Source organism: Bubalus kerabau, chromosome X, assembly GCF_029407905.1.
Source record: "Bubalus kerabau isolate K-KA32 ecotype Philippines breed swamp buffalo chromosome X, PCC_UOA_SB_1v2, whole genome shotgun sequence".
Lineage (NCBI taxonomy): Eukaryota > Metazoa > Chordata > Mammalia > Artiodactyla > Bovidae > Bubalus > Bubalus kerabau.
The window spans coordinates 46907706-46932688 of NC_073647.1; the positions used below are offsets into that span (position 1 = coordinate 46907706).

Here is a 24983-nt window from a genome sequence, read left to right on the forward strand (position 1 = left end):
AATGTTGAGTCTTTGATTACAATGCCCAATTACAATGAAAATAATTGAAAGCTAGTTAACACCTTGAATTCTGGGCCCCCAGGACCAGGAAAGAGATGGTCAGTCCGTGGATTTCTGGGCATCACTTCAAGGGAGTGAGATGGGAGTTCTTCGGGATTCCTAGCAGATAATGGGTAGAAAACACCTGTGCCATCCTTGTGGTCAGCAGCAAAGTGACAAGAGCTAGGACCCCTTCCATGCTGCCCCAAAAAGAGATCTCTCGGGGCTTTATTCAAGAGCCAAAAGGACACCTTACAGCAATGTCCCATTTCCCCTCCCTCCCATGAGGCACCTCATGTGACTGTGGCTCCTAGACCATCGCTCTAGGTATGGGAGTGTCCTGCTTCTCCCAGTGTCCCCACTGCTAACACAGGGCCTTTCATGGAGCAGAGGCTCCATAAAGGTCTTTTCAATAAATGTGCCAGTGAGGAGGGGACTGCTTGACTCAGATGAATTGCTACTTCTTTTGATAACCCAGGAATTTCACATAAACTGAGATCCCTTAGCTGTACCAAATGAACACACCCAAGGTATAAGAAGCAAGAATTCACTACTATCACTTTTTATTTTCTAATTTTTCCACCAACTATATCACTGCTAAATAGATTCATATTTCCAAAATCATTCTAATTCTAATTCCATGTTATCTTGTGCAGGACCACAGAATAAAATGGAAGTGTTCCTACTCTCTCTTACAGAACAGGAAAACTCTTCATCTTGAACTGGTTAAGTACAAACACAGTGTGATGATCAACGTCATTGACATTGTTAGATATTGGAATGCATTGTCTTCTATAAAAAAGAATAATATTTGAAAGATTCCTAAAGAAAACAGAGATGAGCCTCCATGTCATTGTAGAGAACAGGAACACAAAGATGCTACACACCGGGTTCCCCCAACGGGCCAGGACCTTCACTGCTGAGAAGGCTGACTGTTTCCTCTTCAATATCAAAGGGAATAATCAGCCTCCTTTCCTGCCCCCTAAGACAAGCTGTTGGACATGTGCCTGGAAGGAGCCTGGCTGCTGCTCTGGCTCAGAGTCCTCTTTCCTCCTCCCTCGCAGCCTTTGCAGAAGGGTTGGAAAGAGCTGGGACACCTTCAACCAACTCTGTCCAGATATTCCAGCTCTTTAAACTTGCTGGTCTCCACATAGCCCTGGGGACCCCACAGGAACTCGTAGCAAGCAGGGTCTTCATCAGGCACCTGCTGGTACACCAGGTACCCCTCCTGCACCCACACTTGGGTGAGCAGCTCCCTGGGCTCCCCATAGATGAAGTGTTCTTACCGAGACACACCCTCATCCTGCTGAGTGCTCCCCAGATCTCCTTCTCAGGGGCATGGCCGTCCTCCACAGCGATCAGGCACAGGATCACCACCAGGAGGCCTGCCTTGGGCATACCTCTGCCCATCGCTCAGCATCTCACTGAGGGTGAGGCCCAGGGAGGGGACCAGGATATAGGTGTGCTCACTGGGGTCCACCTCCTTCACCTCCAAGCCAAAGACCAGCTGCAAATACTCTGAGGCTTGACCGAAGACCACCAGGAAATAGTCCTGGTAATCTTTTAACACACTGTTCAGCAATTCTGCCTTTGTGATCGGCTCCTTAGCAAGACACCTGCTGAGCAGGAATTGCACCAGCTCATTCTTCTTCACCTGCAGTGCATCTCAGAGCCAGGATCTGGCATCTTCCTGGTCACGTGAGGTGCTTAGCACTTCATCTTGCCTGCTGAGGCCATGCTCTTCATATTGGCTCCTGGAGTAGCAGCCATGGCATTGGGAGAGGGCCAGACACCCAGAGGGCTCTGGGGGAGACTGGGTGTTGCAGCAGCAGCCACTTCCTCCAGGGTACCCCGGACCAGGAGAAGGAGAAGGTAGCTGCATCTCCTTCCTCTACTTGCTCCTCCTCCCTCCACCTGCTGCTGCTGGTCCTCCTCCTCCTTCTCCACGTTCTGCTCCTCTTCATCCTCCTCCTCCACCTCCTTCTCCTCACCCCAAATGAACTGTGCCTCCATCAGGCCCTCTTCCTTTCTTGGATCCTGAAAGACTCTCTCAGGCTGGCAGAGCCCATGCATCCCTTGCATGATGACCAGGGTTGACGTGCAGACAGGAGTGAAGCAGGGGGACAGATGGGGATCCTGGGCCTGCGGGAGAGGGTGGTTGTGAGCGTCCTCAGGTGAGAAACCCACCCTGGGCGGTCTGATTCAGGCCACTTACAAGTCTCCCCTTGAGGGGTGTTCTCAGGCCTCATAGATGAGCTCCTCCTAAGCGGCCTAACCCCTGGCTACCTGAAGTAGGATGTGAGGTGGCTCACCAGTGTGCAGTCAGCACAACTTGAGGTTGTGGGGCTGACATGGTGGGGAGGATTAGGGCCTTTTGGTGTCCCCACTCTTCTGGGATGTGGAGTCCCTGGTGCACACTCAGGGTAGCCAACTCACCTTGACTCTTGGCACTGCCTGGACCTCCTCAGCTCTCTGACCCATGGACTCGGGCCTCAGACATCTGCCTTCGCCTGCTGGTTCCTGGAGCCCCTGTGAGAGAAATGGAGGGACAACTCGGGAGTGGATTTTGGCACAGACTTGGGCCTTCTGTGCTGGTAGGAGGGGTGGACCCTGTGAGGTCCCCACATGCCATCACCCACAGGGTGGGTGGTCCTCTTGGGGCTTTCTTGTAGTGCTCCCTTTCCCCTGGCACGGCCTTGCCCCTCCCCTATGGGGACTTGCAGGGTAGTGACGCTGTGAGGGAACAAGAGGTCTCAGACCAAAAGGTATGTTTAAGGAGGTCAGGAGACGCTACTGATGGTGATGGCACAGATGGCACGTTGGAGGTAGCCTGGATCTCTGTAAGCAGCCAGCCTAGAGATTTGCTCCTTTTGTTATTTTTCTAACCAGAACATGCTCCTCTTGTCCCTCTGTGGCAAGGGTTGCAGTGCTGGGAGAGGGGAGTGTACATACTTGAGGAGACACAGCCAGATCTGGCCTGACATTCAGGGCTTATGCTCAAGAAACTTGGGATCCCACCCTGCCTCCAATAGGACAGTGAAAGCCAATGAGGAAAAGGAAGTCTCTGCCTCATATCTGGCTTCAGACCTGGTACCACTGAACTTCCCAGCCATAGGTGCTGGCACACCCTAAGGCAAGATGTGACTTGTGGTCCATCAAATCCAGCCCCATTCCCACCCCCTCCCCCCTCTGATGATGGTACAGACTTTACAGTGATGCTCCCCCAGAAGATCACCCCTTCAAGACCATAAAAGATAATTGATGTACTTAAATGAAGAGAGGCAGAGAAAAATGGGAAGACAGAAGGACTGGTCTCCACTGAAAAACTGAGAGGAAGTCAGTTCAGTTTGTCAGTCGTGTCTGATTCTTTGCAACACCATGAATCGCAGCACCCCAGGCCTCCCTGTCCATCACCAACTCGAGGAGTCCACCCAAACCCATGTCCACTGAGTTGGTGATGCCATCTAACCATCTCTTCCTCTGTCGTCCCCTTCTCCTCCTCCGTCAATATTTCCCAGCATCAGGGTCTTTACCAATGAGTCAGCACTTCGCATCAGGTGGCCAAAATATTGGAGTTTCAGTTTCAACATCAGTCTTTCCAATGAGCACTCAGGACTGATATCCTTTATGATGGATTGGTTGGATTGCCTTGCAATCTAAGGAACTCTCAAAGTCTTCTCCAACACCACAGTTCAAAAGGATCAATTTTTGGCACTCAGCTTTTTTATACTCCAACTCTCAATCCATACCTGACCACTGGAAATACTATAGCCTTGACTAGACAGACCTTTGTTGCCAAAGTCATGTCTCTGTTTTTTTTTTTTTTTTTTAATATAAATTTATTTAATTTAATGGGAGGTTAATTACTTTACATATGGTATTAGTTTTGCCATACCTCAACATGAACCTGCCACAGTTGTACATGTGTTCCCCATCCTGTACCCCCCTCCCACCTCCCTCCCCGTACCATCCCTCTGGGTCATCCCAGTGCACCAGCACCAAGCATCCTGTATCATGCATCAAACCTGGACTGGCGATTTTTTTCATATATGATATTGTACATGTTTCAACGCCATTCTCCCAAATCACCCCACCTTCTCCCACAGAGTCTCTGCTTTTTAATATGTTGTTTGTCTACTCATAACTCTACTTCCATGGACTAAGCTTCCTTTACTTTCATGGCTGCAGTCACCATCTGCAGAGATTTTGAAGCCCAGAAAAATAAACTCAGCCACTGTTCCCCCATCTTCTTCCCATGAAATGATGGGACCAGATGCCATGATCTTCGCTTTTTGAATGTTGAGCTTTAAGCCAACTTTTCCACTCTCTTCTTTCACTTTCATCAAGAGGCTCTTTAGTTCTTCACTTTCTGCCATAACGGTGGTGTCTTCTGCATATCTGAGCTTTTTGATACTTCTCCCGGCAATGTTGATTCCAGCTTGTGCTTCCTCCAGCCTAGCGTTTCTCATGATGCACTCTGCATATAAATTAAATAAGCAAAGTGACAATATGCAGCCTTGATGTACTCTTTTTCCTACTTGGAACCAGTCTGTTGTTCCTTGTCCAGTTCTAGCTGTTGCTTCCTGACACGCATAGAGGTTTCTCAAGAGGCTGGACAGATGGTCTGGTATTCCCATCTCTTTCAGAATTTTCCACCGTTTACTGTGATCCACACAGTCAAAGGCTTTGGCATAGTCAATAGAGCAGAAATAGATATTTTTTTATGGAACGCTCTTGCTTTTTCCATGATCCAGCGGATGCTGGCAATTTGATCTCTGATTCCTCTGCCTTTTCTATAACCAGCTTGAACATCTGGAAGTTCATGATTCACATATTGCTGAAGCCTGCTTTGGAGATTTTTAAGAATTACTCTACTGGCATGTGAGATGCGTGCAATTGTGCCGTAGTTTGAGCATTCTTTGGCGTTGTCTTTCTTAGGAATTGGAGTAAAAATTGACTTTTTCCAGTCCTGTGGCCACTGCTGAGTTTTCCAAATTAGCTGGCATATTGAGTTCAGCACTTTAACTGTATCATCTTTCAGGATTTGAAATAGCTCAACTGGAATTCCATCACCTCCACTAGCTTTATTCCTAGTGATGCTTCTAAGGCCCACTTGACTTCACATTCCAGGATGTCTGGCCCGAGGTGCGTGATCACAAAATCATGATTATCTGGTTCATGAAGATTTTTATTTTGTGTGTACAGTTCTTCTGGGTACTATTTGTGGCTCTTCTTAATATCTTCTGCTTCTGTTAGGTCCATAGCATTTCTGTCCTTTATCGAGCCCATCTTTGCATGAAATGCTCCCTTGCTATCTCAAATTTTCTTGAAGAGAAATCTAGTCTTTCCCATTCCATTGTTTTCCTCTACTTCTTTGCATTGATCACTGAGGAAGGCTTTCTTATGTTTTCTTGCTATTTTTGGAACTCTGCATTCGCATGCTTACATTTTTCTTTGTCCCCTGTGCTTTTCACTTTTTTCTTTTCACAACTATTTGTAAGGCCTCCCCAGACAGGCCTTTTACTTTATGGCATTTGTTTTCCATGGGGATGGTCTTGATCCCTGTCTCCTGTACAATGTCATGAACCTCCGTCCATAGTTTATCAGTCACTCTATTTGTATGGTCTAATGCCTTAAATATATTTCTCACTTCCACTGTATAATCATAAAGGACTGGATTTATGTCATACCTGGATATTCTAGTGTTTTTCCCTACTTTCTTAAATTTACATCTGAATTTGGCAATAAGGAGCTCATGATCTGAGCCACAGTCAGCTCCCAGTCTTGCTTTGCTGACTTTATAGAGCTTCTCCATCTTTGGCTGCAAATGATATGATCAATATGATTTCAGTGTTGATCATCTGGTGATGTCCATGGGTAGAGTCTTTTCTTCTATTGTTGGAAGAGGGTGTTTGTTATGTCAAGGGTGTTATCTTTGCAAAACTCTATTAGCCTTTGCCCTGCTTCATTCCATACTCCAGAGCCAAATTTTCCTGTTACTCCGGGTGTTTCTTGACTTCCTACTTTTGCATTCCAGTCCACTATAATGCAAAGGACATCTTTTTTGGGTGTTAGTTCTAAAAGGTCTTTTCAGTCTTCATAGAACCGTTCAACTTCAGCTTCTTTTTCATTGATTGTTGGGGCATAGACTTGGATTACTGTGATATTGAATGGTTTGCCTTCGAAACAAACAGAGATCATTCTATAGTTTTTGAGATTGCATTCAGCTAATGCATTTTGGACTCTTTTGTTGAGCATGATGGATAATCCATTTCTTCTGAGGGATTTCTGTCCGCCATACTAGATATAATGGTCATCTGAGTTAAATTCACCCATTCCATTTCATTTTAGTTCACTGATTCTTAGAATGTTGTCATTCAATCTCGCCATCTCCTGTTTGACCACTTGCAATTAGCCTTGATTCATGGACTTAACATTCCAGGTTCCTATGCTATATTGCTCCTTATAGCATTGGACCTTTCTTCTGTCACCAGTCACATCCACAACTGGGTATTGTTTTTGCTTTGGCTCAAACCCTTCATTCTTTCTGGAGTTATTTCTCCATCAATCTCCAGTAGCATATCGGGCACCTACTGACATGGGGAGTTCCTCTTTCAGTATCCTATTGTTTTGTCTTTTCATACTGTTCTTGCGGATCTCAAGGCAAGAATACTGAAGTGGATTGCCCTTCCCTTCTCCAGTGGACCACATTCTTTCAGACCTCTCCACCATTACCCGCCCAATTTGAGAGGCCCCACAGGGCCTGGCTTAGTTTCATTGAGTTAGACAAGGCTGTGGTTCTAATGTGATTAGATTGACTAGATTTCTGTGATTATGGCTTCCGTGTGTCTGCCCTCTGTTGTCGTCTTGCAACACCTACCGTCTTACGTGTGTTTCTCTTACTTGGACGTGGGGTATCTCTTCATGGCTGGTCCATCAAAGCGCAGCCACTGCAACTTACCTTGGACGAGGTATATCTCCTCACTGACACCACTCCTGACCTTGAACGTGGAGTAGCTTCTCTAGTCCCTCCTGAGCCCATGCAGCCACCACTCCATGGACGTGTGATATCAGTCCTGATTATTCACTAGAAAGACTGACGGTGACACTGCAACTCCACTTCTTTGTCCACCTGATGCAAAGAACTGTCTCATTGGAAAAGATCCTGATGCTAGGAAGGAATGAAGGCCAAGGAGAAGGGGATAAGAGAGGATGAGATGTTTGGATGGCATCGGGGATTCAATGGTCTTGAGTTTCAGCAAGCTCTGGGAGTTGGTGATGGACAAGGAATCCTGGTGTGCTGCAGTCCATGGGGTTGCACACAGTCGGACACAACTGAACAAATGAAATGAACTGAACGCTATAGGGAGAATGCTTTGAACACAAGTTCTTAACGTGTCTCAAAATGGAACAGCAAAAGATATTTCCTTAACATGATAGATAAGGAGCGTGCACAGCAACGATGTGTGTGTGTGTAAGTTTGTGTGTGTGTGTGTGTGTGTGTGTGTGTGATGTGTGTGAGATGGGGAAAGAGGTGGGGATGAATGAACAGACAGCCTGATGGAACAGTTTGAAAAGAAGTGTTTCTTTCTGTAGTGAGCTGATTTTTAGAATGAGCTGTTAAAGGAGTCAGAATTGCCTGAATCTTAGAGCTTTCTCAAGCGTGGGGGAAAGCTGAAGTTCAGAGCAGAGAAGCATGGCTATTGTTTAGCCAAGCCTAGTCAGTGGGTATGTTATGGATGACTGTGAGCACTTGGCCAGTCTCTGATGTGGTTTAAAATAGGCCAAGTCAGCCTTTCGACAGTATGGTTGTTATCAAAACTGCAAATTAATGTGCTTGATGCAGAATGAGGCCCATCAGAACTAAATGTTAGAGTTTGGAACAGTGAAAGGTTTATTACAGATTCATACAAATATGTGTGTGGCTCTTTCCCTAAGAACTCAAAGTAAATGAAGTTTTTCAGTTAAGTATATTTAAAAGCACATGTCAGAGAGAGTTGTGGTAAATTGTTGCAGACTTCTTATTGTCACATCCCTTGTGCTCAAAGTTAGGTCATGGTCAGGTAAGAATGTTCCTGTGTATCTCTACCAGATGAATGTTATTTTCTGTCATTCTTGCCCTGTCAAGAGAGAGCAAAGTCTCAAAGCACAACTTTCACTTGAAATGTCCCATCCTGGATAAGCATAAAGAGATCTCATTTGGCAGCTCCTTAGGGGCAAGGTTCCCACATTCTGCCCAGCTCTCATCCTTGATGGAGCCAGGCACCCAACCCAATAGGTCCTGTCTCCTCAGGCTGTCCAAGTGAGGAGACCAGTTCTCAGAGACTGAGGCCCAGGGAGATGGCCACTGCTAGTATGTTGCAGAGTCAGGGATGGAGGAGAGGTTCACCGCTCCTCAAGGTCTGGGGCAAGGCTACTGGGGGGCAATAGTGAGGGCTCTGGAGCACTACAGGATGTCATCCCCAGTCAATTCCCTGGGACCTCCAGCTCACCCACTGGCCCAAGGCTGGGTGATCTCCAGGCCCTCCAAAGGAATGCCTGAATTTGCCTCTTCTCTCACTTTCCAGCTGATGACCACCATATCACTCTTCCTTAATCACTTCCCCAGTACTCCATTCTTGACAGTAACTGGGGGGTAGGGCCCACTGTGGTGCTGATCAATAGCTGAGCAGGACAACGAATGGTCACTCATTGACAGTTGGCTGCTTGTGAATGGGGCCATCTGAGGCACCAAGCAAGGCTGAGCTACACCTGTTGCCTAGGAACAGGGTGGGTTGAAATGAAACACATCAATGGCTAACTGCATAGGGTTGTGCTCACTCTGCTCTGTTACATTGTGAATAGAATAAGAATCACTGTAAGGATAAGGTATGTTAAAGAAGTTCTCAAGGTGGTCTGGCTTTGACATTCTTGTTGGCTTTGACATATTAGCTAAAATATATGCGGCACATGCAATCAAGTGGCAGCTATTGGAGGGGCATATAGATAAGCACTGTTGACTGCCATGTTGACTGGCTTTCCCAGTGCATGACTGGGAATACAATGAAAAGAAAGATGTACAAAAGTTAAACAAGCATGTGAAATCAAAATCTGCAGTGGGAAAGAAGTCCGTCAAAAAGATTAAAGCACTCTAGACCCAACGTATCCTTAGGGAACAGAGCAGCATGAGCACAGCCATTAGCAGGTAGCCATTGCTTTGCCGTATTACTCCACATCCTGTTACTAAGCATCAGGTATTGGCCAGCAATTGGACAGTGCATCGCTCGACCCTGCCAATAATCAACCAAGTATCAGTGAAATACCTGCTGGTACTTCTCCTGCTCAGCTATTGTTCAGCTCCACATTGGGCCCTACCTGTTGATAACTGTCAATGAGGGACCACTGGGGAAGTGATTCAGTCAAGAGACAGTGCTGCATTGGTCATCTGATCCTGACCTTTGGACAAATTACTAGTTTTTGTTTGTTTGTTTTAATCGGGAATGTATTTCTGGTAGATGGGGCAAGTTGAGTTTCCCTACTCAATATGACAGCTCAAGTGTCCCCAACAATATTAGTGGAGGAGACATGTATGACTTTCTTGGCTCTGATGTGTAATTTTATGGAGATGGTGTATAGACCCTGGGGCAACAGACTGAGGATTCACCAAGTCTTGGGGTCTCTACAGTCATTGGAGTAGCAAAAACATCCAAGCTGCTATTAACTACCTTTATCCATGTTAAATTCTTGGTTTTAAGTTCCTTAAGCCCCTCAAGAACCCCCACTAGGAAGAGAGTGGGCGAAAGAGGAAATGACAAGACAACTCTGGGGAACATATTTGGAATGAAAAGTGTTTGGTAGAGGTTCATACAGGGATGGAGGAGGCAGGAGTGTTGAAGGGGGACATATAAGTCAAAGAATAAAGGGCACTGAAGGAAAGTCTGAGGGTCATGAGAAGAAACACCATGCCTCTGAAACACCACTCCCCAGAATCAGACACACAGAGGTGTCGGGGTGAGAAGGTTGTATCATGGCCTCCCTCAGAACCCGCTAACCCATGTTGATGGGCACAGTGGTACATTGTGATGTCTAAGACCCCAAAGCCACCATTGGCTGGGGGAGTGCCCAGCTGACCAATCGGATTGAAGGGTATGGCTCCTCATTGTCCTGAGAAGGTATATATAGGGAGGTCCGAGGCAAAGATTCTGGGTTAGGCCATTTCATGCTATCATCATAAGGTAACCAGGAAGCCACGGCAGCCAAGAAGAGTTTCAATGCGGTGTGCTTCAAGGGTGAATGGACGAAAGAAGACCCTTTGTTCACAGAGATACAGAGGCAATGGGAAGGTAAGATTGTTTCATCTATGCTCCCCACGTTTTCCATTGACTTTGCTGCCCAAGACCTCTACACTGCCCTTGCCTGCCAAAAGCCCTCATCAGCCCACATCCCTTTTCATGAAGTCTCCCTTCCAACTCAGATGTTATACCCTTTCTCAAAATTAATACCCTTATCTTGTCTTTCAAGGCACGGAATATGACCTTGAGGGTCAGAAGACCTCTAAAAGGAACATTGAGAAAGAAAATCCGATCATATGCCACTCAGTCGAAGAAGGTAAAGAAAACAAGAAAACCAAACTGTTTTTTCTGCTGCTGTGCACGTAAGAAACTGAATCAAAGCAGAAAAGTGTACCAAAATATGAGGCAGAGTCAAAGAAGGAGGCAGAATCAAAAGAGAAGGTAAGCTCAGCCACCACAGAATGAGAGACCCTGGAGAAGTATAAGCTGGGCAGACAGTAACTGAATAGAAAAGGTCAGACAGTTTACAATTGTGTCTCCAGAGGTCTGTTTTCTTCGAAATGGCCAACCAGAAAAAGACTGACTCTCACACTAACATAGTAAACTGAAGGCTGTGATTAAAATACACATCAAATGGTGAAAAGATATTTGCATGTGTGTGAATTTTCTGATGGGAAGGGAGTGAAGGAAGAAAAGAGTTGGACACCTGAATGGGGAGGGATATAGGGTCCCAAGAGGTGCGGGAAAAGATCCTCAGGTCCCAGTTAGCCAGAGAGTAGAGGTCCGACTGGGTCAGGAGTCTGCACTGAAGGTGAACAACCCTGCTTAACCATTGATCTCAGCGGCAAGGAGTTTTGGTGCAGTGTTACTGCCATTGTTTGGGGTGTGCAGTGATATCAGGGTCTAGATTGCCACAACCCAGATGAGAAGAGGGCTTCACACGGGGATGGTGAATGTCAGACTTCCCCTGAATTAGGCAGGCAGACATCACCTCCTGGCCATTTACGTCTTAATGGGCTTTGTTGCATCACTCACCTATGCTGTCAGCTAAAGATGCTCAGGAGGCACAAAATGCTGATGCAACTAAAACCCACCCTTAGCACTCCCAAAGATTAAAATAATGTTTGGAGGAATCAGACCAAAGATCAATTAGGCCACTGTAATCTTAAGAAATTTGGGGGAGCACTATGATCCCAAGGGCAGGGCAGTGGATGGGGCCAAATCCTGGTGCAGATGACTAACAGGATCACGACACACAGATAATGTTTTTGGGTATGGGGCGCCATGCAGTTTGTGGGATCTTAGTTCCCTGACCAGGGATTGTACAAGTTCAGCTTCTACTGAAAGCATGGAGTCCAAACCACTGGACAGCCAGAGAAGTCAGGACAGAGACTTTTGATAAAATATCAATATAAGACTGTGTAAAAGCTGGTATTTTATTTATCACCATGCCCTGGTATTTCTAAATAACTACAGTTGTAAAACTTTCTTCCCCAATAACCTCTTCTGTTAGTTCAAATTCTGCAAGTTTTTGTGGTTTAAAGAAGAAGAGTTTCGAATATTTAATTTGGTGTTCATTTTAATTTTGAAGTGTTTGAATAGTTTCAAGGAGTAGTCAATCAAATATGGAGATATATAAAGCCAAGTCTCTACCAGAGGAAGCCCGTGTGTTTTCAGAAAACTTTTTAGAAACAATTAAAACAGAGATTCACCATCAGCATCAAAAGAGCTGAGTTCAGATTTTAAGTAAATGCTACAGTATCTTTTATCTGGGCTTCAGCTCCCTAGTTAAATCTTTCTGGCACTTTAACTCCTGAGAGACACAGTGGATGATTGAAAGTCAGTCACAGATTGTGATTTAAAATCATTAAGAGTGAAGGAGACCCTGGGTTTGTTGTCCTTTCAAAGGAAGTAGGAGAACTATCAACTCTTCCTGTGAAGATTAGTCAGGTAAGCAGCTACCAGGATGATATGGACAGAGAACCTTAATAGGCGGGTGCTGTGATTCCAGATCTGTATATATTATCACCATTTAACACTATCACACTTTAATGCCCTGCTGTAGGACTGACTGAAATAATTGCTGTTAGGGGAAGGTAACAGATTACTAGGCCTGAAGAGCTGAAAGTGAAAGTTACTCAGTCGCGTCTGATGGTTGGTTACCCCATGGACTCTACAATCCATAGAATTCTGCAGGCCAGAATACTGGAGTGGGTAGCCTTTCCTTACTCCAGGGGATCTTCCCAAACCAGGGATAAAGCCCAGGCATCCCACAGTGAAGGAGGATTCTTCACCAGCTGAGCCACAAGGGAAGCCAAAGAATGCTAGGGTGGGTAGCTTATCCCTTCTCCAACAGAGCTTCCCTACCCAGGAATTGAACTGATGTCTACAGCTTTGCAGGCAGAATCTTTCCCAACTTAGCTATCAGGAAAATCCTGAGGTGGACCAAAAGTGGAGGTTAGAGGGCCTTGTTTCCCTAAAGTCGCGCTGGTATATATTTTAATATCCGTGGATATACTGCCACCTTGCAGAAAGAATTGAGGATGCATAAAGTTTAAAAAGCATTCAAAAACTCTTAGAGTTAAAAGAGAAAAACATAAACATTAAGTCATGAGTTGAGAAAGGGTATATCCATTTAGATCAACAACAAGAAATCAATATCAGAAGTCTGTAGCTGTCCTGGAAAAGGACAGTATATTGTGATTCAAACATGACAAGTCCTATTGCAAACGCTGTGTTGTATGCGGGTTGGGGGTTTGCTCATTAGCACTCACAAAGAGTAGTAGAAACTCTTTATACTTCCACTTATACAGGTTCGCTATGAAGAGATTGCAACTGACCCCTCTATCTGTGGCCATAACAACCTCTATTGACTGATACAATGATTTCCCTAAGACCTTCTAATTTCCTCTATGCCTGTGTCCATCCTATCTTCTGTGACTCAGAAACTAGCAACCATCTGAGGCTAGCCTAATAGTCACCTCCCAAGCAAATGTTCTTAATCATTCTCTTTTGTATTAATATTTTCACGTTCTCTAATCACTTGTAGTTCATTACAGGCAGTTTGTAGGATAGATTTTTGAGTATGTATCTTCTCAGAAATGCATGCTAGAGAGGTAAACGGATTAGAAATCAACAGTGTGGTGATATAAAATATTATCAGAAGTTGGATTATCTAAGACTGTAAGGGAGAGAATCACTCTCTTCTGCCAAGTATGTCCAAGAATCTGTTTGAAAATATAGTAAAAACCATGAACTAGAAAGTGGATCAGAAGTCAAAGGAACTTAAATGAGAAGCTTATTTTTTCAGTAGTCAAGAGGAACTCTATGTCTTTGTATTAAGACCACCCATTTACATGACACCAAATGCAAAAGCCAAAGCAGTGCCCATGGACTCATGATGAGTGCAGAATCCTGCTGGCCCAGAGGCTTCTCTTGATTGGCAGAGGTCAAGATTAAGTCTATTTGCCTAGGGTCAGAATGTATTGCCTAGGGTCAGAACGTATGTGCCCAGGATCACATCCACGGATCAGCGGGAATCAAGTGGGATTCCCCAAACTTTACATGCTCCTGGCCAAGTCCCTTACTCCAGTGCCTTTCCTACAGGCTTGTCACTCATTACTGCCTTGAGATGAACATGATTAAGTTTCCCCTCACCATCTCTTCAATTACCTGCCGTGTGTAACTAGAAATCTGAATGCAAAAGATTGAAAGAGGACCCTTACCTTATACCTAATAATAAACTAAACTCAGAGTTGATTAAAGGTTTAAATGCAAGATTTGAAACTGTAAATCAACTAGAAGAAAACATCCTGGAGAAGTTGTAAACATTGGTTTTAATAGTGATGTTATATATGTGACACCAAAATCATAGGCAAGAAAAGCAAAAATAGAAAAGTAGGACGACTTCAAACGATTAAACAGCCTCCCCCAAAGAACATCAAAAACACATCTAAATAGAAGGTAAACTGATGCTTACCAAATGGCAAGTTGGGGCGAGGGGAGGAATTGGGAGTTGAGGATTAACATATATATAGACACCACTATATATAAAATAGATAACCAACAAGGACCTACTACAAAACCACAGGCAACTCTGCTAGAAATTCTGTAACAACATGAATGGAAAAATAATTTGTAAAGGAATATATATATGGATGTGTGCCTGTGCAAACTCAGTTGATTTAGATGTTCCCTACTCATTGTGACCCTATGGACTGTAGCCTGCTAGGCTTCTCTGTCCATGAGATCCTCCAGGCAACAATACTGGAGAGGCTCGTCATGTCCCTCTGAGCATATCTTCCCTACCCAGGCATTCAACCCAAATCTCCTTCATTGCAGGATGATTCTTTAACAACTAAGCCAAGTGGGAAGCCCAAATATATGTATATGTAAAGCCGAATCACTTCGCTGGACACCTGAAATACAACATGGTAATTCAAATACCCTGGAATGAAAAAAAAAAAAAAAAAGATCCATCAAAATGTAGAACAATTAGCTCTAAAAACTGATTGGAAAATGCAGAAAGATTCCAAACTTACTCTCAAAGAAAGATCCACAGGGAATAGGGTATGAAGAGAAAAGGATGATTCAAGTCCTGACGTGTATCCATGGGAGAGGTCTCAGAAAATGAGGGGGATTACACGTTTGGAGATATGCCCTGGGTGTGAGTGTTTCGAGCCATATATTGGACACACAAGTCATGGGGTCTGACACAGGGAAGTGAAACACCCTTAAATGGTTGCAGGGCTATGTGGACTAACAGGAGGTCTGTGGGAAGCCCGGACTCCCCCTCCAGGAACATGTGCTCAGGGGCTTGCTCCCAAGCCACAATGAAGAGGACAGATTGAGACCGCATTTGTGGCTACCTGTTTTCCCAACAACTGCCCACACTTAAACACTCCCTGCTTGCTTGTGTGGTCGATCTGCACTGGAGCAGGGGCTGCCATGGCCAGGCAGACAGCTGGGATGTGGGAAACAGAGGTGCATCTGGCCCAGGGCAGCATGTCAGTGGAAGTGCTCGGGTCATGCTCCTGAAGGTCACTTATATAGGCAGCGTATTAGGAGAAGTCCTGATCTCTGATAGAGGCCAAACTGCCACAGCAGATGATTCAGTAGCTGCCAAGAGCCCAAGAGGGCCTCACCTGCCCAATAGCACCCCTCTTCAACAGGGCAGGGAAAGCAGAAGCTGGGGGAAGTGATCAGCTGTGAGGAACCAAGAGGTCTCAGACCAGAAGGTATGTTTAAGCAGGGCAGGAAACGCTACTGATGGTTATGGCACAGATGGCATGTTGGAGGTAGCCTGGATCTCTGTAAGCAGCCAGCATGGAGATTTGCTCCTTTTGTTATTTTTCTAACCAGAACATGCTCCTCTTGTCCCTCTGTGGCAAGGGTTGCAGTGCTGGGAGAGGGGAGCGTGCATACCTGAGGTAACACAGGCAGATTTGGCCTGATATTCAGGGCTTCTGCTCCAGAAACTTGGCATCCCACCCTGCCCCCAATAAGACAGTGAAAGCCACTGAGGAAAAGGAAGTCTCTTCCGTACATCTGGCTTCAGACGTGGTACCACTGAACTTTCAAGCCATAGGTACTGGCACACCCTAAGGAAAGTTGTGACTTTTAGTCCATCAAATCCAACCCCACCCCCACCTCACCCCAGGGTGACTATGGTACACACTGTACAGTGATGCCCCCCCACAAGATCACCCATTCAAGACCATCATAGATAATTGATGCATTTAATTCAGAAAGACAGAGACAAATGGGAAGACAAAAGTACTGGTCTCCACTGAAAGACTGAGAGGAAGTCAGTTCAGTTTGTCAGTCGTGTCTGATTCTTTGCAACACCATGAACCGCAGCACACCAGGCCTCCCTGTCCATCATCAACTCGTGAAGTTCACCCAAACCCATGTCCATTGAGTTGGTGATGCCATCTAACCATCTCTTCCTCTGTCGTCCCCTTCTCCTCCTGCCGTCAATATTTCCCAGCATCAGTGTCTTAACAATGAGTCAGCTCTTTGCATCAGGTGGCCAAAATATTGGAGTTTCAGTTTCAACATCAGTCTTTCCAAAGAGCACTCAGGACTGATATCCTTTAGGATGGACTGGTTGGATCTCCTTGCAGTCCTAGGCACTCTCAAGAATCTTCTCCAACACCACAGTTCAAAAGCATCAATTCTTTGGTGCTCAGCTTTTTTATAGTTCAACTCTCAATCCATACCTGACCACTGGAAAAACCATAGCCTTGACTAGAGAGACCTTTGATGCCAAAGTAATGTCTCTGCTTTTTATTTTTAATATAAATTTATTTACTTTAATGGGAGGTTAATTACTTTACATATGGTATTGGTTTTGCCATATATCCACATGAACCTGCTTCAGGTGTACATGTGTTCCCCACCCTGTACCCCCCTCCTACCTCCCTCCCCATACCATCCCTCTGGGTCATCCCAGTGCACCAGCCCCAAGCATCCTGTATTATGCATCGAACCTGGACTAGCGATTCATTTAATATATGAAATTATTCATGTTTCAATGCCCTTCTCCCTAATCACCCCACCCTCTCCCACAGAGTCATTGTTTTTTATATGTTGTCGAGGTTAGTCGTAACTCTACTTCCAAGGAGTAAGCTCCCTTTAATTTCTTGGCTGCAGTCACCATTCTGCAGTGATTTTGGAGCCCAGAAAAGTAAACTCAGCCACTGTTTCCACTATTTCCCCATATACTTCCCATGAAGTGATGGGACCAGATGCCATGATCTTCAGTTTCTGAATGTTGAGCTTTAAGCCAATTTTTTCACTGTCTTCTTTTACTTTCATCAAGAGGCTCTTCAGTTCTTCTTCACTTTCTGCCATAACGGTGGTATCATCTGCATATTTGACCTTAATGATATTTCTCCCGACAATCTTGATCCCAGCTTGTGCTTCCTCCAGCACAGCGTTTCCATTATGCACTCTGCATATAAATTAAATAAGCAGAGTGACAATAAACAGCCTTGATGTACTCTTTTTCCTACTTGGAACCAGTTTGTTGTTCCATGTCCAGTTCTAACTGTTGCTTCCTGACCTGCATAGAGGTTTCTCAAGAGGCAGGTCAGGTGGTCTGGTATTCCCATCTCTTTCAAAATTTTTCAGTTTCTGTGATCTACACAGTCAAAGGCTTTGGCATAGTCAATAAAACAGAAATATATATATTTTTTATGAAAATCTCTTGCTTTTTCCATGATCCAGCGGATGTTGGCAATTTGATCTCTGATTACTCTGCCTTTTCTATAACCAGCTTGAACATCTGGAAGTACATGATTCACATATTGCTGAAGCCTTTTTTGGAGATTTATAAGAATTACTTGACTGGCATGTGAGATGAGTGATATTGTGTGGTAGTTTGAGCATGCTTTGGCGGTGCCTTTCTTGGGGATTGGAGTGAAACCTGACCTTTTCCAGTCTCGTGGCCACTGCTGAGTGGCCCAAATTAGCTGGCACATTGAGTGCAGCACTTTCACTGCATCATCTTTCAGGATTTGAAATAGCTCAACTGGAACGCCATCACCTCCACTAGCTTTGTTCGTAGTGATGCTCTCTAAGGCCCACTGGACTTCACATTCCTGGATGTCTGGGCATAGGTGCGTGATCACACCATCATGATTATCTGGGTCATGAAGATTATTTTTTTCTATAGTTCTTCTCAGTATTCTTAGCACTTCTTCTTAATATCTTCTGCTTCTGTTAGGTCCATGCCATTTCGGTCCTTTATCGAGCCCATCTTTGCATGAAATGTTCCCTTGGTATCTGGAATTTTCTTGAATAGATATCTAGTCTTTTCCATTCCGTTGTTTTCCTCTACTTCTTTGCATTGATCACTGAGGAAGGCTTTCTTATCTCTTCTTGCTATTCTTTGGAACTCTGCAATCAGATGCTTATATCTTTCCTTTTTTCCTGTGCTTTTCACTTCTCTTCTTTTCACAACTATTTGTAAGGCCTCCCCAAACAGCCCTTTTGCTTTTTGGCATTTCTTTTCCATGGGGATGGTCTTGATTCCTGTCTCCTGTACAATGTCACGAAACTCCGTCCATACTTCATCAGGCACACTGTCAGGTCTAATCCCTTAAATCTATTTCTCACTTCCACTGTATAATCATAAGGAATTGGATTTACGTCACACCTGAATGGTCTAGTGGTTTTCCCTACTTTCTTCAATTTAAATCTGAATTTGGTAATAAGGAGCTCATGATCTGTGCCAGAGTCAGCTCCCAGTCTTGTTTTGCTGACTGTATAGACCTTCTCCATCTTTGGCTGCAAGCGATATAATCAATCTGATTTCAGCGTTGACCATCTGGTGATGTCAATGTGTAGAGTCTTTTCTTGTGTTGTTGGCAGAGGGTGTTTGCTATGACCAGTGTGTTCTCTTTGCAAAACTGTATTAGCCTTTACCCTGCTTCATTCCATACTCCAGAGCCAAATTTTCCTGTTACTCCAGGTGTTTCTTGACTTCCTACTTTTGCATTCTAGTCCACTATAACGTAAAGGACACCTTTTTTGGGTGTTAGTTCTAAAAGGTCTTGTCGGTCTTCATAGAACCATTCAACCTCAGGTTCTTCATCATTACTTGTTGGGGCATAGACTTGGATTACTGTGATATTGAATGGTTTGCCTTGGAAACGAACAGAGATCATTCTATAGTTTTTGAGGTTGCATCCAGCTACTGCATTGTGGAATCTTTTGTTGACCTGATGGCTAATCCATTTGTTCTGAGGGATTTCTGCCCACTGTAGTAGATATAATGGTCATCTGAGTTAAATTCACCCATTCCAGTCCATTTTAGTTCATTGATTCCTAGAATGTTGACGTTTACTCTTGCCATCTCCTGTTTGACCACTTCCAATTTGCCTTGATTCATGGACTTAACTTTCCATATTCCTATGCTGTATTGCTCTTTCTAGCACTGGACCTTTCTTCTGTCACCAGTCATATCCATAAATGAGTATTGTTTTTGCTTTGGCTCAATCCCTTCATTCTTTCTGGAGTTATTTCTCCACCGATCTCCAGTAGCATATTGGGCACCTACTAACCTGGGGAGCTCCTCTTTCAGTATCCTATCATTTTGCCATTTCATACTGCTCATGCGGATCTCAAGGCAAGAATACTGAAGTGGTTTGCCCTTCCCTTCCCAGTGGACCACATACTGTCAGTCCTCTTCACCATGACCCAACCAACGTGGGAGGCACCACAGGGCCGGGCTTAGTCTCATTGAGTTAGATAAGGCTGTGGCTCTAGTGTGATTCCATTGACTAGATTTCTGTGATTCTTGTTTCAGTGTGTCTGCCCTTTGATGCCATCTTGCAACACCTACCATCTTACGTGGGTTTCTCCTTACCTTGGACATGGGGTATCTCTTCAAGGCTGCTCCAGCAAAGCGCAGCCACTCCTCCTTACCTTGGACGAGGTATATCTCCTCACTGCCACCAATCCTGAACTTTAACGTGGAGTAGCTCCTCTAGTCCCTCCTGTGCCCATGCAACCAGCACTCCATGGACGTGTGGTATCAGTCCTGATTATTCACTAGAAGGACTGACAATGAAGTTGCAACTCCAGTACTTTTTCCACCTGATGCAAAGAACTGTCTCATTGGGAAAGATCCTGATGCTAGGAAGAAATGAAGGCCAAGGAGAAGGGGATGAGAGAGGATGAGATGTTTGGATGGCATCGGGGATTCCATGAACTTGAGTTTCAGAAAGCTCTGGGGTTTGGTGATGGACAAGGAATCCTGGTGTGCTGTAGTCCATGGGGTTTCACACAGTTGGACACAACTGAACAATTGAAATGAACTGATTGCAATAGGGAGAATTCTTTGAACACAATTTCTTGAAGTGTCTTAAAATGGAACCGAAAAAGATATTTTTTTAACATGGAAGATAAGGAGGGTGCACAACAACTATGTGTGTGTCTGTAAGTTTGTGTATATGTGCGTGTGTGTGTGTGTGTGTGTCTGTGTGAGTGAGATGGGAAAGATGTGGGATGGATGAACAGACAGCATGATGGAGCAGTTTGACAAGAAGTGTTTCTTTCTGTAGTGAGTTGATTCTTAGAAGGAGCTGTTAAAGGAGTCAGAAATGTTTGACTCTTAGTGCTTGCTCTAGCGTGGGGGAAAGCTGAAGTTCAGAGGAGAGAAGCATGGCTAAAATTTAGCCAAGCCTAGTCAGTGGGTATGTTATGGATGGCTGTGAGCACTTGGCCAGTCTCTGCTGTTGTTTAAGAGAGGCCAAGTCAGCCCTTCCACAGTATGGTTGTTATCAAAATTGCAAATCCATGTGCTTGATGCAGAATGAGGCCCATCAAAACGAAATGTTAGAGTTGGAACAGGAAAAGGCTTTTTACAGATTCATACAATGATATGCGTGGCTCTTGCCCTAAGAACTCAAAGTTACTGAAGGTTTTCAGTTAAGTACATTTAAAATAAATTTCAGAGAGAGTTGTGGTAAGTTGTTACAGAATTTTTGCTGTCACATCCTTTGTGCTTAAAGTTAGGTCATGGTCAGGTAATAATGTTCCTATATATCTCTACCAGATGAATGTTGTTTTTTATCATTCTTGCCCTGTCAAGAGAGGGCAAAGTCTCAAGGCAGAATTTTCACCTTGAAATTTCCCATCTTGGATAAGCAGAAACAGATCTCATTTGGCAGCTCCTTCAGGGCAAGGTTCCCACATTCTGCCCAGCTCGCATCCTTGATGGAGCCAAGCACCCAACCCAACAGGTCCTGACTCCTCATGCTGTCCAAGTGAAGAGACCAGATTTCAGAGACTGAGGCCCAGGAAAATGGCCACTGATAGTAGGTTGCAGAGACAGGGATGGGGGAGAGGTTCACCGCTCCTCAAGGCCTCGGCCAAGGCTACTAGAGGGCCTTAGTGAGGGCTCTGGAACACTACAGGATGTCATCCCTTGTCTTTACCCTGGAACCTGCAGCTCACCCACTGGCCCAAGGCTGGGTGATCTCCAGGCCCTCCAAAAGAATGCCTGAATCTGCCTCTTCTCTCACTTTCCAGCTGATGACCACCACACAATCCTTACTTAATCACTTCCCCAAGACTACCTTCTTGAGCATAACTGGGGGCAGGGCCCACTGTGATGCTGATCAATAGCTGAGCAGGACAACGAATGGTCACTCATTGACAGTTGGCTGCTTGTGAAGGGGCCATCTGGGGCACCAAGCAAGGCTGAGCTATACCTGTTGCCTAGGAACAGGGTGGGTTGAAATGAGGCACATCAATGGTTAGCTCCATAGGGCTGTGCTCACTCTGCTCTGTTACATTGTGAATAGAATAAGAATCACTGTGAGGTTAAGGTTTGTCAAAGTAGTTCTCAAGGTGGGCTGGCTTTGACATTTTTTATGGCTTTGAAATATTAGCTATAATATGTGCGGCACATGCAACCATGTTGCAGCTGTTGGAGGGGCATATAGATAAGCACTACTGACTGGCATGCCTGGGAATACAATGAAAAGAATGATGTACAAAAGTTAAACAAGCATGTGAAAGAAAAATCTGAGGTGGGAAAGGAGTCAGTCAAAAATATTAAAGCAGGAGGAGGAGCTAAGATGGAGGAGGAATAGGAAGGAGAGAACAATTTCTCCCCCTCAAATTTATCAAAAGAACATTTAAACAACGAGTAAATTCCACAAAACATCTTCTGAATGCTGGCAGAGGATGTCAGGCACCCAGAAAAGCAACCCAAGTCTTCTAAAGGAGGTAGGAAAAAATATAAAAGACAAAGAAAGAGACAAAATAGGGATGGATGAACTTCCGTCCCTGGAAGGGAATCTTAAAAAGAGAGAAGTTTCCAAACACCAGGAAACCTTCTCACTGCCGAATCTGTGCCGAGCCTTGGAAGCACAGAGGGCAACATAACAGGGAGGAAAAATAAATAAACTATTAAAACCCGCACATTGTGAGCCCTACGGTTACTGCCCCAGTGAAGAAGCATCGCAGAGGCCTGCATCTGCCATTAGCAAGTGGGGGCTGGGCAGGGAGGCATGGGGCGGACTGCATCACAAGGATCTGGCCTGAATACCCCGAGCGCTATCTGAGCGAAATAATTTGGGCTAGCAAACCAGATTGTGGGATATCTACCACGAGAAAAGCCAGCCCTAACCTAAGACACTGCCAGGCCCATGCATGGAACAAAGGACTGAACAGAGATAGCAGGCGGCAGCCCATCCCCCTCCAGTGATAGGCAGCCAGAGCTGGAAGGGGACAATCGCAGCCCCAGAGAGACATTATCTATAAAACCGTAAGCAGGCTTCTTTGCTAACTAAAACTTCTTGGGGGTCTGGACAGTCAACATTTGCCTGAGAAGGTGCGCCGGTGGACACCTAGATAACTGAGCGGTGGGGAGGCGATAAGTCGCAGCAATCACATGCGCCAAACACATCATCACCTGAGCTGCTGGGATTTGGGAAGGGCACAAAACCCAGGCCCTACCGAGAGTCTGCGCCTCTGAGGACTACCCGAGTGCCTGAACCTGAACGGCTTGGACCTGGAAGTGCAGGCAGCCCAGGGCTGGCCACGGATGGCTCCCGGCAGAGCAACCTAGAGCCTGAGCAGAGTGGGCAGGGAGGCTACATGCGCTGTGAATGGGGGGCACACCCAGTGTGGCTGAGGCACTGCGAGCACACGCCAGTGTTATTTGTTTGCAGCATCCCTCCCTACCTCCCCTCAGTGCGACTGAATAAGTGAGCCTGAAAAAAACAGTGTCCTCCACTGTCCCCTTTGTATCAGAGCCGAAACCATACACTGAAGAGACCAGCAAACAGAAGAAGCTATAACAGAGGGAACTGCCTTGGAAGCTACAGGCAATAGATTAAAACCCTGTGGTTAGTACCAACTATATAGGAAGGGGCCCATAGATCTTGAGAAATATAAGTCGGACCAAGGAACTAGCCAAAAATGAACTGAACCCGCAATACTCACAACAAAACCAGAGAAAGTCTTAGATATATTTTTTTTCTATTTTTACGATCATTCTTTCTTTCAATTTTTTTATTATTATTATTATTTTTAATTTTAAGTCCCCTATTATTCCTTTAATTTTCACTTTGATATCCAATTACTTTAAAAAAAAAAAAGAAGACACATTTTTTTAAATCAAATTTCATATATATATATATATATATATATATATATTACCTTTTTTTTTCCTTCTTTTCTTTAACATTGTATTTTTGAAATTCCAAACTCTACTGTAGATTTTTAATTTTAGCTTTTTGGTATTTGTTATCAATTTTGTACCTATAGTTTTTTTTTTTTTATAACTTCTGTGACCCATTTTTATTTTCTCTTTTTCTTGTTCTCTGTTTCTTTTTCTTCTTCTTTTAAATATCATTATATATCTGAAATTCCAAACTCTACTCTAGATTTTTAATTTATGCTTTTTGGTATTTGTTATCAATTTTGTACCTGTATTTTCTTTATAATTCATGCGACTTTGTTTATTTCTTTTTTTTTCCTCTCTTTTTTTTTTCCTTCTTTTTTAAACATTGTATTTTTGAAATTCCAAACTCTACTCTAGATTTTTAACTTTTGCTTTTTGATATTAGTTTTCAATTTTGTACCTATATTTCCTTTATAATTTTCACGACTTTGTTTGTTTATGTTTGTTCATTTATTCTCTCTTTCTTTTCCTTCTTCTTTTCTTTAACATCATATTTTTGAAATTTAAACTCTACTCTAGATTTTTAATTTTTGTTTTTATGTATTTGTTACCAATTTTGTACCTTTAAGAACCCAATCTTCAGTACCCATTTATCACTAGGGAGCGAGATTACTGGCTTAACTGCTCTCTCTCCCTTTGGACTCTCCTTTTTCTCCACCAGGTCCGCTGTGTCTCCTCCCTAACCCCTCTACACTCTACCCAACTCTGTGAATTTCTGTGTGTTCCAGATGGTGGAGAACACTTAAGGAACTGATTACTGGCTGGATCTGTCTCCCTCCTTTTCACTCCCCTCTTTTATCCTCCTGTCCACCTCTGTCAACTTCCTCCTTCTTCTCTTCTCTGTATAATTTCGTGAACAACTCTGAGTGGACCAGTTGAGGAGTGCACATAAGGAAGACGTTACTGGATAGCCCACTCTCTCCTCTTTTGATTTCACCTCATCTCATTCGGGTCATCTCTAACTCCCTCCTCCCTCTTCTTTTCTCCATATAATGCTGTGAACCTCTCTGGGTGACCCTCATGGTAGAGAAACTTTTCATCTTTAACGTAGATGTTTATCAATGGTGCTGTATAGAAGGAGAAGCGATGAAACTACTGTAAAAATAAGACTGATAACTGGAAGCAGGAGGCTTAAGTTCAAACCCTGACTCCAGGGAGCTCCTGACTCCAAGGGACATTAATTGACAGGAGCTCATCAAATGCCTCTGTACCTGCACTGAAACCAAGCACCACACAAGGGCCAACAAGTTTCAGGGCAAGACATACCAAGCAAATTCTCCAGCAACAAGGAACACAACCCTGAGCTCCAAGATACAGGCAGCCCAAAGTCACCCCAAACCCATAGACATCCCATAACTCATTACTGGACATTTCATAGCACTACAGAGAGAAGAAATACAGCTCCACCCACCAGAACTCTGACACAAGATTCCCTAACCAAGAAACCTTGACAAGCCACCTGTACAAAC

The 24983-nt window shown here is 44.4% G+C and overlaps 1 pseudogene; it reads right to left on the bottom strand.

Moving 5' to 3' along the window:
* Positions 1-1138: 1138 nt before the first annotated feature.
* Positions 1139-21076, bottom strand: LOC129639985 (melanoma-associated antigen 1-like; annotated as a pseudogene).
* Between the last annotated feature and the right edge of the window lie 3907 nt (positions 21077-24983).